This window comes from Dasypus novemcinctus, chromosome 5 (genome assembly GCF_030445035.2).
Source record: "Dasypus novemcinctus isolate mDasNov1 chromosome 5, mDasNov1.1.hap2, whole genome shotgun sequence".
NCBI classification, from domain to species: domain Eukaryota; kingdom Metazoa; phylum Chordata; class Mammalia; order Cingulata; family Dasypodidae; genus Dasypus; species Dasypus novemcinctus.
The window spans coordinates 113,527,889-113,542,592 of NC_080677.1; positions in this window are offsets into that span (position 1 = coordinate 113,527,889).

Consider the following 14,704-nt stretch of genomic DNA (forward strand, 5'->3'; position numbering starts at 1 on the left):
CATCTTTTATTTGTTTGTTTGTTTACTCCCCCCTCATTGTTTTGCACTCACTGTCTGCTCTCTATGTCCATTTACTGTGTGTTCTCTGTGGCTGCTTGTGTTCTCTTTAAGAGGCACCAGGAACCAAACCTGGGACCTCCCATTTGGGAGAGAGGTGCTCAGTCATCTGAGCCATCTCAACTCCCTTCTTTATTTTGTCTCTCATTGTCTTTCCTCTTTATGTCTCCTTGTTGTGTCATCTTTTTGCATCAGTTCACTGTCATGCCAGCTTTCTATCTTGCTCGTCTTCTCCAGGAGGTACCAAAAACCAAACCTGGGCTCTCCCTCGTGGTAGGCAGGAGTTAAATCACTTGAGTCACATCCACTTCCCGAGGGTCTATTTTTGAACTCTTGATTCAATTCCATTGATTAATGTGTCTATCTTTAAGAGAATACCATGCTGTTTTGACCATTGTAACTTTGTAAAAAATGCTCTAAGACCAGGAAGCATGAATCCTCCAACTTTGCTTATCTTTTGGGGGATATTTTTGGTTATTTGGGGCCCCTTTCCCTAACAAATAAATTTGGTAATTGACTTTTCTATTTCTGTAATGTAGGATGTTGGAGTTTTTATTGGGATTGCATTGTAAATCAATTTGAGTAGAAATGACATCTTAACAATTATTTAGTCTTCCAATCCATGAACATGGAATGTCCTTCCACTTGTTTAGGTCTTCTTTGATTTCTTTTAAAGCAGTGTTTCATAGTTTTCTGAGTACAGGTCTTTTACATCCCTGTTTAAATTAATTCCTAGATAGTTGATTCTTTTTGTTGCTATTGTAAGTGGATTATTTTCTTCTCAGATTGTTCATTACTAGTGTATAAAAACACTACTAATTTTTGCATGTTGATTCTGTATCCTACCACTTTGATGTACTCAATTATTAGCACTAGTTGCTTTGTTGTAGATATTTCCAAATTTTCCAAATATAGGCACATGTCATCTGCAAATAGTGAGACTTTTACTTCTTTTCCAATTTGGATACTTTTTATTTCTTTTCCTTGCCAAATTGTTCTAGCTAGAGCCTCTAGCACAACTTTGAATAAGAGTAGTGAGAGAGGGCATCCTTGTCTTGTTTCCAAACTTAGAGGGAAAGTTTTCAACTTTTCCCATTGAGTAGGATATTAACTGTGGGTTTTTCATACATGCCTTCTATCATGTTGAGGAATTTTCCTTCTATTCCTATCTTTTGAAGTGTTTTTATAAATCTATTAACATTCAGTGTTACTACTGTAAAGGTGTTACTTAGTCCAACCATTTTAACCCTTGGCTTTCATATGTCATATTTTCTTTTTATCTATCTCTTTATCCTTTTGGCTACCATTTCTGATAATCTTCATTTCTACACTCTCTTCCAAGCCTCTCTCTTCTGTCTTTTCCTTTCAGGCTTTAGTATTTCTTAAAAGATGGCATTTTGTTTAAGAACTCTCTTAGTTTCTACCTGTGAATATTTTAAATGCACCCTTATTATTGAAGGACAATTTTGCCAAATAAAGAATTCTTGGCTGGCAGTTTTTCTCTTTCAGTATCTTAAATATACCATACCATTGTCTTTTCACTTTCATGGTTTCTGATGAGAAATCTGCACTAAGTCCTCCTGGACATCCCTTGTATATGATGGATTATTTTCTCATGCTGCTTTCAGAATTCTTTCTTTATCTATGGCATTTCACATTCTGAATAGTATGTGTCTCGGAATACATCTATTTATATTTATTCTGTTTAGAATATGTTGTGCTTCTTGGATATGTATATTCTTGTCTTTCATGAGAGTTGGGATATTTTCAGCCATTTTCCTCAAATACTCTTTCTGCCCCTTTTCTCTTCTCTTCTCCTTCTGGGCCTCCTACAAAGCTCTTCATGCTGTTATTCAATTCCCCATGCCTCTGTTCCATTTTTTCCATTATTTTCTCTATCCATTCTTCCATCTTTTCACGTTCAGTTGTTCTGTCTTCTAACTTGGTAATTTTTTCTTTTGCCATTTCAAATCTGTTGTTTTATTCCTCAAATGTATTTTTAATCTCATCCATTGTGTCTTTCATTCTCATAATTTTGTAATTTTTTCTATTCAAGCTTTCATAGTCTTCTTGGTACTCACCCAGTGTTTTCTTAATGTTTTATCTCTTTAGCCATATTTTCCATCAAATCCTTTAATTGCTTTAGAAGGTCATTGATTAGCTGTTTCAAATCTTGTGTCACATTTGGTATTTTGACTTGTTTCTTTGCTTGGGCCATATCTTCCTGTTTCTTAGTATGACTTCTAATTTTTTACTGATGTCTAACGGCTAATTTTGATGGTGATTTTACTCTGATGATCAGTTTTTCTCTCTTACCTAGGGATTTAGGGTTGAGTGCCTTTGTAGTATGGTTCTTCTTTGATTCTTTTTTTTCCCCAAATTCTACTCAATTTATTCATTAAAAAAAATATATATTACATTAAAAAAAAATGAGGTCCCCATTCACCCACACCACCCCACCCCACCACTCCCCCCACAGTAACACTCTCCCCCATCATCATGACACATCCATTGCATCTGGTGAGTACATCTCTGGGCATCGCTGCACCCCATGTCCTGTGCTCCACACCATAGCCCACACTCTCCCACGTTCCATCCAGTGGGCCATGGGAGGACATACAATGTCCGGCAATTGTCCCTGAAGCACCACCCAGGACAACTCCAAGTCCCGAAAATGCCTCCACATCTCATCTCTTCCTCCCATTCCCCGCACCCAGCAGCCTCCATGGCCACTTTTTCCACACCAATGCCACATTTTCTTGATTATTAGCCACAATAGTTCATGAATAGGATATCATTCAGTCCACTCTAATCCTTACTGTATTCCTCCTTCCTGTGGACCTTGGCTTGGTTGTGTCCATTCCACATCTATGTCAAGAGGGGGTTTAGATTCCACATGGATACTGGATGCAATCCTCCTGCTTTCAGTTGTAGGCACTCTAGACTCCATGGTGTGGTGGTTGACATTCTTCAACTCCATGTTAGCTGAGTGGGGTAAGTCAACTAAATCAGAGTGTAGGAGCTGAAGTCTGTTGAGGCTCAAGCCCTGGCTATCATATTGTCAGTCCAGAGATTCAAATCCCCTAGATATATCTTAAACCCCAGCACCAACTACAATTCCAGTAAAGTAGCATGAAAAGCTTGTGAAAAGAGATCCCATCTGAGTCCAGCTCCATCACGCAAAAACACCAGCTCCAAAGAAGGGCCAACTGACATGGCAATGAACCCCATCTGCCATGACCATACAACCTGTGGGTCCTTTTAGCCCTCAAAAGGACCAATACCTGGGGTTGTATCCACTTTATCTGTCTCCAAGACTCTGCTCAGGTGTGCATAAGGGCAATCCTTCTGACAACCTCCAGACTCTTTTTTAGAGACTCAAAGCTATATGAACTCATTTGTCCTTTCCATTTCCCCCTTACTTTAGGTCAAACAGCATTTTTAACTCCTATTATTATATGTAGACAGGGATATTCTGCTGGTCCACGTTGAACCTTTAATTCAAGGTCATTTTCTAGTTATATCATCAGCTGGTACTTGGTAGTGATCCCTTGGTGCCAGGGAGGCTCATCCCCGGGTGTCATGTCCCACGCTGGGGGGAAGGCATTGCATTTACATGCTGAGTTTGGCTTTGAGACTGGCCTCATTTGAGTAACACGGAGGCTGTCAGGAGGGAACTCTTAGGCACAGTGCTGCTCTAGGCCTTGTTCTTATTTCAGATGTATAGGCTCACAAGCATAGTCATTAGTATCAGGGGCTCCCTTTTGGACCCTTATTCCTTCCTGGTCCTTACCATTGCACCTGGGGGACTGCCGCTGCTCCTCTAGGGACCACAACAGCCCCCCCCCCCAGCCAGGAACCCAGTACCCCCCCAGCTGTTGTTTTTAATTGTTTCCACTATGAGTATATCCAAACATTTCCATGCACCCTGGACTCATGCCCTGTATAACTCCCTGTCAACCATATATCACCTGTCAATAACATCCCATACCAGTATTCCTCCGCTGCCATTGTTGAACCACTCTGTGATCCAAAACTTCCTGAAAAGTGAAGCCCAATATAATGCCAGGTTCCCTTACTAGTAAAATGGAATATAGCAATGAGTTTAAAGGTTAGATATAGAATACATATTGATCTGGAAAAATTCTACATCCTATCTTTTTCTTTTCTTTTTTCCTAATTATTGAGCTTCTCTTCACAAGAGCCCTAGATCACAGTAATTCATTTATACAATATACAGCACTCCCACATATCCATTATAAAACCTTTTCCCTTCCACAGTGATAATCTTTTAACTTATTCATATCATATTTACTGAAACTGATGTACAGATATTGAGACAATAGCTTTCAAACAAGGTAACATTTGTGTTTACATTGTGTTTCATACTTTAGGCTATACAGTTTTCTAAATTTTTTAGTTATCCTATGTTTTACATTATGGCTTACATTATTAGTCTGTCATCCCCTATATGTTTTTGGTGTAATATTACATGTTTTATATCCATCCTTGTATACTCTTGTGACACACTTCCTTTGCCCTCACATTTACTTTGGTTCCATCTATTCAATATCTATTTCCCCCTCCCCTTGGGGCCCACAGTGGCAGTCAATCTTCATTTCTTGAGGAGCCATGTTCAGAGATACTTGCAACAGTGTTGAGGACTTGACTTGCTCAACTGCCCTAATGCCCTGGGAGCCACCCTTTCTCTTGAGAGATACAGTTCCCTCTATTTGATGGCTTTAGTCTTCCCCAGGATGTGGGTCTACCTTCACTCTCATTATATGGGTCTCTACCCAATGGTTTAACCCACTCTGGCAAAATGAGCATTCAGATATTCCCTAGGAGTCTGTCCTGCGTCAGATTATCCCCTTTGAGTATCTTAAACAGGTAACTTTCCTAAATATATTTTGAAAAGGTTATCTCAGCATTTTACTTTCAACCAACACCTGACAATCTCCTATGTTCATATGTTGCCCCTCCCTCCCCCCAATTTCTTGGGCAATATTACCCATCCGCCCATCCCTAGCCCCCCTCAAACCTGCATAGCCCCACCCAAAGATAATCCTATGCCCCCATTTTATCTCTTCCTTGTGCACATACTTACCGCCAGCTTATCATAGATTTCGCCCATGTAGATGTCAGCTTACATCCTTCCTCTACCCCCCGATTTCCTGTAAGCCTATCTTCCAGTCTCTAGCTCTCTGAGGCAGCTTGCTTATTTCATATCATTGAGGTCATGAAGTATTTGTCCTTCAATGCCTGGGTTGCTTCACTCAACATAAGGTTCTCAAGATTTATCCATGTTATCACATGTTTGTAGTGTATTTGTGTATTTGTGTTTGTAGTGTATTTGTTCTTACAGCCGAGTAGTATTCCATTGTATGTATATACGACATTTTATTGATCCACTCATCTGTTGATGGGCATTTGGGTTGATTCCAACTTTTGGAGGATAGTGAACAATGCTGCTATGAACATTGGTGTGCATATATCAGTTTGTGTCCTTGTTTTCAGTTCTGCTGGGTATATACCCAGCAGTGGTATTGCTGGGTCATATGGCAAATCTATGGCTAGTTTTTTGAGAAACCGCCAAACTGTCCTCCAGAATGGTTGGATCCTTCTGCATTCCCACCAGCAGTGGATGAGTGTTCCCATTTCTTCACATCCTCTCCAGCATTTGTATTGTTTTTTTCATAGCTGCCAATCTTATGGGAGTGAGGTGGTATCTCATTGTAGTTTTGATTTGCATTTCCCTGATAGATTTGGAGCATTTTTTCATGTGCTTTTTAGCCATTTGTATTTCTTTGGAGAAGTGTCTGTTTAAATCTTTTTCCCATTTTTTAAATGGGTTGTTTATCTTTTTGTTTTCAAGATATATGAGTTCTTTATATGAAGTTAAAAGATATATGAAGTTATAAGTCTCTTATCGGATATATGGTTGCCAAATATTTTCTCCCATTGTGTAGGTTCCCTTTTTACTTTCTTGACAAACTCCTTTGAGGTGCAGAAGGCTTTAATTTTGAGGAAGTCCCATTTATCTATTTGTTCTTTTGCTGCTCGTGCTTTTGGTGTGAAGTTCATGAAGCCATTTCCTACTACAAGGTCTTGTAGATGTTTCCCTACACTGCTTTCCAAGGTCTTTATGGTCTTGGCTCTTATATTTAGGTCTTTGATCCATCTTGAGTTGATCTTTGTATAAGGGGTGAGATGGTAATCCTCTTTCATTCTTCTACATATGGATATCCAGTTCTCCGGGCACCATTTGTTGAATAGGCCATTCTCTCCCAATTGAGAGGGTTTGGTGGCTTTATCGAATATTATATGGCTATATATATGAGGTTCTATATCAGAACTTTCAATTCGATTCCATTGGTCTGTGTGTCTCTCCTTATGCCAATACCATGCTGTTTTCACTACTGTAACTTTGCAGTATGTTTTGAAGTCAGGTAGTGTGATTCTTCCAATTTCTTTTTCTTTTTCAATATGTCTTTGGCTATTTGGGGCCTCTTTCCTTTCCAGATAAATTTCATAGTTAGTTTTTCTCGTTCCTTAAAGAAGGTTGTGTTGATTTTTATTGGGATTGCATTGAATGTGTAGATCAGTTTTGGTAGGATAGACATCTTAATAATATTTAGTCTTCCTGTCCATGAACAGGGAATACTCTTCTGTTTATTTAGGTCTTCTTTGATTTCCTTGAACAGTCTTGTATAGTTCTCAATGTATAAGTTTTTTACATCTTTAGTTAAATTTATTCCTAAATATTTGATTTTTTAATTTACTATTGTGAATGGTATTTGTTTCTTGATTTCCTCCTGATCTTGTTCATTATTGGTGTACAGAAATGCTACTGATTTTTGCGCATTGATCTTATAACCTGCGACTTTACTAAACTCATTTATGAGTTCTAGAAGCTTTGTTGTAGACCTCTCAGGGTTTTCTATGTACAGGATCATGTCATCTGCAAATAATGAAATTTTGACTTCTTGCTTTCCAATCTGAATGCCTTTTATATCTGGTTCTTGCCTCAGTGCTTGAGCAAGTACTTCTAAGACAATGTTAAATAGAAGGGGAGAGAATGGGCATCCTCGTCTTGTTCCTGACTTTAGAGGGAAGGATTTTAGGATTTCTCCATTGTAAATGATGTTGGCTGTGGGTTTTTCATATATACTCTTTATCATGTTCAAAAAATTTCCTTGTATTCTGATCTTTTAGAGTGTTTTTATCAAGAAAGGGTGCTGTATTTTGTCAAATGCTTTTTCTGCATCTATAGATATAATCATGTGATTTTTTCCCTTCAATCTGTTTATATGGTGTATTACATTGATTGATTTTCTTATGTTGAACCATCCTTGCATACCTGGAATGAATCCCACTTGGTCATGGTGTATAATTTGTTTAATGTGTTGAATATGATTAGCAAGTATTTTGTTAAGTATTTTTGCATCTAGGTTCATTAGAGAAATTGGTCTGTAATTTTCCTTTCTTGTGGTGTCTTTATTTGGCTTTGGTACTAGGGTAATGTTGGCATCATAGAAGGAGTTAGGCAATGTTACTTCTGTTTTGATTTTTTGGAAGAGTTTCAATAGGATTGGTGTTAGTTCTTTCCGGAATTTTTTGTAGAATTCACCTGTGAAGCCGTCTGGCCCTGGGTTCTTCTTAGTTGGGAGGTTTTTAATGACTGATTCTATCTCTTTACTTGTGATTGGTTTGTTGAGATCATCAATTTCTTCTTTCATCAATATAGGCTGCTTATGTGTTTCTAGGAATTTGTCCATTTCCTCTGAATTGTCATTTATGTTGGAATATAGTTTTTCAAAGTATCCTCTTATGATAGTCTTTATTTCTGTGGGGTCAGTGGTGATATCTCCTTTCTCATTTCTTATTTTGTGTATTTGCATCTTCTCTCTTTTTTTCTTTGTTAGTCTCACTAAAGGTTTGTCAATTTTATTGATCTTCTCAAAAAACCAGCTCTTGGTCTTGTTTATCTTTTCAAGTGCTTTCTTATTTTCTATTTCATTTAGTTCTGCTCTTATCTTTGTTATTTCCTTCCTTCTTCTTCCTGTTGGATTACTTTGTTGTTTTTTCTCTAATTCCTCCAAATGTGCAGTTAGTTCTCCAATTTTTGCTCTTTCTTCTTTTTTGATGTATGAATTTATGGCTATAAATTTCCCTTTCAGTACTGCTTTTGCTGCATCCCATAAATTTTGGTATGTTGTGTTATCATTATCATTTGTTTCAAGGTAGTCATTGATTTCTTTTGAGATTTCCTCTTTGACCCACTGTTTTTCTAAGAGTGTGCTGTTTAATTTCCATATCTTGGTGTGAAATCTGGGCCTCTGGCCCTTGCAGATTTCCAGCTTTACTCCACTGTGGTCAGAGATATTATTTTGTATGATTTTGATCTTTCTGAATTCATTAAGCCTTTCTTTGTGGCCTAGCATAGGTCTGTCTTGGAGAATGATCCATGTGCACTTGAGAAAAATGTATATCCTGCTGTATTTGGGTGTAATGATCTGTATATGTCTATTAGATCCATCTCCTCTAATATACTGTTCAAATATTTCTTTTCTTTAGTGATTCTCTTTTGAGATGTTCTGTCCAGAATTGATAGTGGTGTATTAAGATCCCCCACTATAATTGTAGATGGATCTATTCTTTCACTTAGTTTTTCCAGCGTTTGCCTCACATATTTAGAGGCGCCCTTGTTAGGAGCATAAATATTTATGATTGTTCATTCTTCTTGACAGATTGTCCCTTTCACTAATATGTAGTATCCTTCTTTGTCTCTCACAATTATTTTGCATTTAAAGTCTATTTTGTCTGATATCAATATAGCTACTCCTGCCTTTTTTTGGTTATTGTTTGCTTGTAAGATTGTTTTCCAACCATTCACTTTCAGCTTCCATGAGACTCTAGGTCTAAGATGTGTCTCTTGTAGACAGCATATAGATGGGCCATATTTCCTTATCCAGTGTCCCAGTCTGAATCTTTTGATAGGTGAGTTTAATCCATTGACATTCAGTGGTATTGCTTTTAAGGAATTATTTATGTTAGCCATATTTTGATTGGACTTGTGTTTGTCATATTTTGTTTGTTTGTTTTTTTTTCTTCTCTCTTTGTCTTTTTTGTTGTTCTTACACTCTCCTCCAACTCTGCCTGTCCTGTTTTTTTCCTTTCTTCCTGCAGAACTCCCTTTAGAATTTCTTGAAGGGGAGGTTTCTTGTTGGCATACTCTTTCAATTTCTGTTTATCTGTGAATATTTTGAACTCTCCATCATTTTTGAATGCTAGTTTAGCTGGGTAGAGTATTCTTGGTTGGAAATTTTTTTCTTTTAGTACCTTGACTATATCATACCACTGCCTTCTTGCCTCCATGGTTTCAGATGAGAAATCAGCACTTAATCTTATGGAGCTTCTCTTGTATGTGATGGTTTTCTTTTCTCTTGCTGCTTTTAGAATTTTCTCTTTGTCTTGAGCGTTGGATAATTTGACAAGTATATGTCTTGGGGTGGGTCTGTTGGGGTTTATGATAATTAGGGTGTGCTGTGCTTCTTGTATATGTACATCTGTCTCTTTCAGTAGATTTGGGAAGTTTTCAGCCATTATTTCCTGCAACACTCCTTCTGACCCCTTTCCCTTCTCTTCTCCTTCTGGGATGCCTATAATACGTATGTTTGTGCATTTTGCATTGTCATTCAGGTCCCTAAAGTCCTAGCTGGATTTTTTCTATCTTTTTATCAATCAGTTCTACTATCTGTTTGATTTCCAATGTACTGTCTTCCACATCACTAATTCTCTGCTCTGCCTCTTCTAATCTGCTGTTATTTGCTGCGAGTGTATTTTTGATTTCTTGAACTGTGGTGTTCATTTCCATCATATCTGTTATCTTTTTGCGTATGCCTGCAATTTCCCCTCCAAGTGTTGTCTTCATATTGTTAACCTCTTCCTTTACTTCATTAAATTTGTCTGTGATGTATGTTTTGAGATCTTTAATTACTTGTGCAAAGTTCTGCTCTCCTTCCTGGTTTTTAGTTTGTTCATTGGATTCAGCCATGTTTTCCTGATTACTGGTTTGGTTTGTAGATTTTTGTTGCTGTCTGGTCATCATTTTATCTTGACGGATTTAATCAGTTCCTTAGCTTCTTTGTCTAGTCTTGGGGATTAATTAGCTGTTGTTTTTGCATAAGTGTTATATTTTCTCTTTGTCACTTTGTTCTTCTTATTCTAATTTCTTATTGCTGGCTGAGTTCACTTTGAAGGAAAGTATTAGGGACAGGGAAAGGCAATTGTATAAGCAAGGAAAATGTGTAAAGTAGTATTGGTAATAAATGTTAACAGAGCAACAATATGAGATCTGGGAGGATGGATATTAGATTCATGTAAGTTGTGTAGAGTTATAGCAGTAGGTAGAGTACCTATAATGAGGTAGTTGACTGAATATGGGAGGAATATGGTATGAATTAAAAAGCTAGTGATTTCGTGAGAGAGGGAAAGAGAAAAGAAAGGCAATAGTTTCAAGATTGGATAAAAGACATAAAACAAAGGTGTTAGAAATTAAGAGTTAGACACTTTGGGGATCAAAGAAAGGGAGGTGGAATATAGGAGAGACAGTAGATGATGGAGGATATCAAGATGTAGGGGAAAAGGGATAGTGTAGGTAGCCAAAATCAATTCACACAGAAATGAGGCAATGGAAGATGAGGAAACCCAGCAAATGTGAGGTGTTCCCTGCAACACCTATTGTATAAAGATAAAATAAAATAAGAAGAAAATGAGGGACCAGAGAGGAAAAAAAAAAAAGACTTTGGGGGATACGATGGGAGAAAAGACTAGGAGATAATGCAATGTTAGCAATCAGGACAATAAAAAATAAAATTAAAATTAAAAAAAAAAATGAAACAAAACAAAAAAGAAAAAACACAAACGTTGAGGGCTAGGACATTCAAGGACCTCAGATGGACCTCAGGGTGTGATGGATTCAGGGATGGAAAGTCTGTGATATTGCAGACTCAAGAGGTGTGAGTCTCTGGGGTGTGGGCCACCAGGGTTTAGGGGACTCAGACCTGGCAACCTCAAATCTGGTTAACAGGGAGCCTGGGAGCACTGCAGTGAAGCACAGCCTTCAGGGATCCCTGAAGCTGGGTGCCAGCCCTATGGGGGAGGTCACATGTGTCAGAACCCCGTAATTCACCCTCTCGGGTCTCTTCTGTGGCTGTATCACCAATTCAACTTCAGGACACCTCCTGCCCTGTAACCCCCGGAAAAAGCCCCCTGGGGGCACCTCTACACTGCAGCCAATTTAATGATGCTGCAGATCAGTAGCCAGGCCCAGGGGGAGGGGCTCCAGCTGGAAATGCCAATATCAGAGTCCGAAATCGAAATTCCCACGCTTCGCAAAGTATTCCCCTAATCGGCTTCCAGACATCTCCCACCCTGCCAGTCCCTGAAACAGCCTCCTGGTGTCATCTCTTTATTGTAAGCAATTTAAGGCCACTTCAGGTGGGCAGCCGGCCTTGGGGGGGCAGGGCTCTAGCTGGAAGCACTATTATTTGTGTCCGCAATTGAAAATTCCCCGCTTCACAATAAAACTCCCGTTTGTCTCCCCAAATCGGTCTACGAAAGCCTCCTGTCCTGTTAGGACCCCAGTAGCAAGCTCAGGGCTTATGAATTCTCCGGTACCACAGAGCCTCCAGAATTCGCCGCGGCAGCACCAGTGCCACGGCTCTGCCCATCCCAGGAGGGAGCGCAGCCCCCACCTCCGTGTAATAGAGCCTCAATTTTATGTTATACACGAATTTTCTCTGTTACCTTCCCACCAAATCGATGTCCAGACACCTCCTGCCCTGCAAAATCCTAAAACAGCCTGGTCCCAAAGAATTTCCAATGCTGCCCAGGTGCTTCTTTGCAGGAGAAAATATCAGGTGCACTCACTCAGCCACCATCTTTGCCCCGCCTCCCCTCCTTTGATTCTTGATTCAAATTATTTTAGGTCTTTAAAACTGCTCCTGTGTAAACTGGGGTGCTAACCAGTGTCCAAGGGTCTTGGGGAGGAGGAACGTAAAGGCACCAAAAAGCCTCTTTTATTTCCCTAAAGAGCACTTTCCTGGCCTGCCAGCAGATGGTGCTCTTTGGAAAAACTCTCCACTTAAACACTAGAGAGGAATACATGTGTTCACTCAAACCTTGCCAAAGTGGGACTGCTGAAGCACTGTCTGTGAAAGTCACCCCTCCGGGCAAGCTATCAGAAGCCACTCTCCACCCTTGGCTGCACCCTCCCTTTTCACAAGGAGGTAAGAAATTTCCTGCAGCAGTCATTTCCTGTAAGGAGGTGATTGCGAAGGCAGGCTATCTTTAGATCTGTCTGCTCCTGGGTAAAGACAACCATGCTGCTGTTTCTGGCTGGGGAGGGTGGAAACCATGGGACCCTGCAGACCAAATTTGCTAGCCAAAAGCTGGCTACCCTTCTTGGGGAAGTGGACCCCTGTGGCCCTCTCAATCCATAGCCACCCACCCATGACCAGAGAACCTGAAGCTCTCTGCTTCAGTGGGGTCTGCACCAACAACAGCAGCGGCCCTAATTACTCACCACAGATCCTCACCACAGGGTCTCTTTCTCTTTGCCCCTCTCTCTTCTGGGTGCTGCATAACCTTCCCCTGATCTCCTGAGTCCTAAGGCAATTGTTCCAGACAATTTCTGCCTGTCCTCTAGGTATTTCTCTAGGAGAGACATGAGCCCTGTAACTCTCTAATCCTCCATCTTCCTGGAAGTCCTCTATGACTTTTAAGGGTTGTCTAGGATGCACCTAGTAAATCCTTTGACTATGTGTTCCTATGTGGCATCCTTCTGCATTTTCCTCCACAGGAAGAATATGTTTTGTCCACACTTATATGCCAATTGTGTGCTAATATTTGCAGGCTCTTTTGCAGTCTAAGTTCTTGTCTTAGAATAGTGTGTTATTTAGGTGACATTTAGAGGATAATTAGTCCTGCAGGTTTGATTGGATTATACTCATGAGGTCATTGGTGCTGTATGAGACTCTTATTTAGGTTATGCCTAGGTCAAGAATCATTTATGCATTGGTGCCAGTGGATTCATTTGCTATATAGGTTGGATAGCTTTGGGTCATCAACCATGCTTGGTGGCAATTCTGGGATCAGGTGGTTGAGAAGCAAAGCCAACAATCTCCTCTGTCCCATCCTTGAGTACAATATTAGGATTAGCTGAGTATTGCTTGAGCTTGTGCTTGATGGTGATAGACTCTTACCTCCCTTGGAAGACCAGATGATGCCCAAGAATTTGACAGAGTTTGATGGTCCTTGTATTTAATGGGGTGCTACTTCCCAGCCCCATTTTTATGATTTTGAGTGTGGCTACATCCTCTCACAGGCCTTTTTTAGAGTGACCTCTTAATCAAGTATCAACTATCTATTGCCAGTATTAAGCAGTTGTTGTTTTTAAATAAGACCATTTGTTAAGGTTTTTCTTCCCCTTCATTTCCTTCCCTTCCCTCCCTTCTCCTCCCTTCCCTTTTCTTTTCTTTTTCGGTATTGGCACTGAGTAAAACATGTTGGCCAAGTCAGCTACAGCAAAGCAATTGCCCATGCTCCTGTGTATATCTTTTATTAATAAGATGATGTTAGGAATAGGAGATTTGATTGGCAGAACATCAAGGCTGATATAATTTTTTTTTAAGATTTATTTTTTACTTACTTCTCTCCCCTTCCCCCCCGCCCTGTTGTCTGCTCTCTGTCCATTCGCTGTGTGTTCTTCTGTGTCTGCCTGCATTCTTGTCAGTGGCACCAGGAATCTGTGTCTCTTTTTTGCTGAGTCATCTTGCTGCATCAGCTCTCCATGTGTGCCATGCCACTCCTGGGCAGGCTGCGCTTTTGCGGTTCTCCTTGCAGGGTGCACTCCTTGTGCGTGAGGCTCCCCTATGCAGGGTCACCCTTGCATGGCAGGGCACTCCTTGCATGCATCAGCACTGTGCGTGGGCCAGCACACCACACAGGCCAGGAGGCCCTAGGTTTGAACCCTGGACCTCCTATGTGGCAGGTGGTTGCTCTATCAGTTGAGCCAAATCCTCTTCCCAAGGCTGGTATAACTGATGGTAAATCACCCTTCATTGGTAGAGACTTTAAGAACTTGCCAAATAGGGCTATTTTATGGGGAGATGGTAGGTATAATGAATGAGTCACTCTTTGAGAAGATCTTGGATTACAGGCTGGAGGCCAACAGTACCTTGTTACAGCCGATATCATGCCATTCAGCACCTTGATTGGCAGGGACACTTCATGGGAGTTAATCTGACATGGCTCAGCAATGGAACCAAAGATTTGATCCTATTTCAGGAGATATGCAAAAGCATAAATACCCATAGTGGGGAAAGTAAGAGCAAAAGGTGCTACCACTAGGTATAGCTGTTTAGTAAGAATTGTTCCAATAGTTGCAATTTCCAAAGGGGAGGAGAACTAGGCTTTTGATAAGAGGAAGAGGAGGTGAGGACCATCCAGGGGAAGGGCCATGTGGCCCCATGTAGGGTGGCCACTTGGGTTTGATAAGCCAGGATCTGTGACTCTGAATTGAGACCCTTTACATCCTGCCAATGGTTCCAGTCCAACCACAGCCTCTGGATAGCATTAGCCT